Consider the following 1,530-nt stretch of genomic DNA (forward strand, 5'->3'; position numbering starts at 1 on the left):
AATCTTTTCTCACGTAACCCACAATAACATTCTGATTCAATACTGGCTACAATCATAAGTGAACCTAAACCAACCACAAAACACTCATAATGCACAAATTATCAATGATCTTATAGAGATTCCATTCACACAGCATAATCTTTCCACGAGATTAAGTTTACAAATTTGATATTTTGACATCAGGTACTCATCAAGTGAGAATCAAATAGATATAACCCAAACAAGACAAGATCAAGTAACCACCCTACAAATGGTACACTTGAGAATGTAGAACTTCTAACAACACGATCTAAATGCTAGACCGATAGCTGTGATTATAAACAACCCTTAAGAACGGTAGAAATAGCCCTACATTCAATCACATATAGCAGAAACGTGACCTCGACTATAAGATGTATATTAAAACTATTGAAAAACTATATCTATTCACTATAGCTATTCTATAAGTTCTCATAAGTAATGTTGTGCGTGTAGAGTCACCAGTTTACTTCAACTACCCAAACAACACCAAATCTTTCATAACTAAAATGAAGTATCCCAAGGATGCCACCCTACCATGAGGACAATCGCAGGATCAGCACACTTGATCCACCACTGGAGATTCACCTATAGATATGGAAACATGCGTGGCATAAGCAGTAAATCATACTCCAAATAATGTCCAAAACGAGAAAGATGGTCACATAAAAATGTACAAAACCAAAGTCGGAAAACAAAATATACTCCTTCCATAGTGCCCATATCAAACACTTCCATTCATCTGGCTCCATCTCCTTGATATTTAGCCACCTATAATCAACCGATTTGGTCTTTTTTACAATCGTACACATACTGGATTTATTAAAACCCCACATACTTCTCACAGTACTCCATTGAAGCCAACACTCTTGATACTAACAAATATCATAACCATACCGACCATTTACCTTACTCTCAAATCGCCATGACTCATATCAAAGTTTTCTTAGAAAACACATTGTCGCCTTCAAAACTTTCAAACTATGGCTCCTTCTCTTTCCATTTAAGCATCCCATGATAGATATGGGTCCCACCCAAGGCTGATAGCCCTAATTTTAAATCTGATAGTACTTTTCATTAAGATAAAACTATTGAATCACGTTCAGTGTCAACTCCGCGCAATCATTCACATACCAAGTTTCTATTACCATTCAAACCATCATATACCTCATTCCAAAACTTAGAGGAATTCTAGTCACCCTCGATAATTTTGTATAGTATGAGCATATAATCTATATTTACCATCAACTTCTTATATAACACATCATGATAGTTTGCATAGTTCCATCAACAAAGTAGTTTTAATCTCCTCGAAATCCTCATTAACCATGTAGAGCCATAGGTCCATACTGTTGTACATCCATAAGTTACCTACCATAATTTGAAAAATCTAGTCCGACATAACCATATAGAATCTTCCACACATCATTTTTTGTCACCCAAATAAAAACTCAATCTTCATAAAAATTGATGATAAACCCCTAGTAAGTCTGTGCCGAACCAGTTCACATC

Source organism: Solanum verrucosum, unplaced genomic scaffold, assembly GCF_900185275.1.
Source record: "Solanum verrucosum unplaced genomic scaffold, falcon-dt-bn FXZP01000050.1, whole genome shotgun sequence".
Classification (NCBI taxonomy): domain Eukaryota; kingdom Viridiplantae; phylum Streptophyta; class Magnoliopsida; order Solanales; family Solanaceae; genus Solanum; species Solanum verrucosum.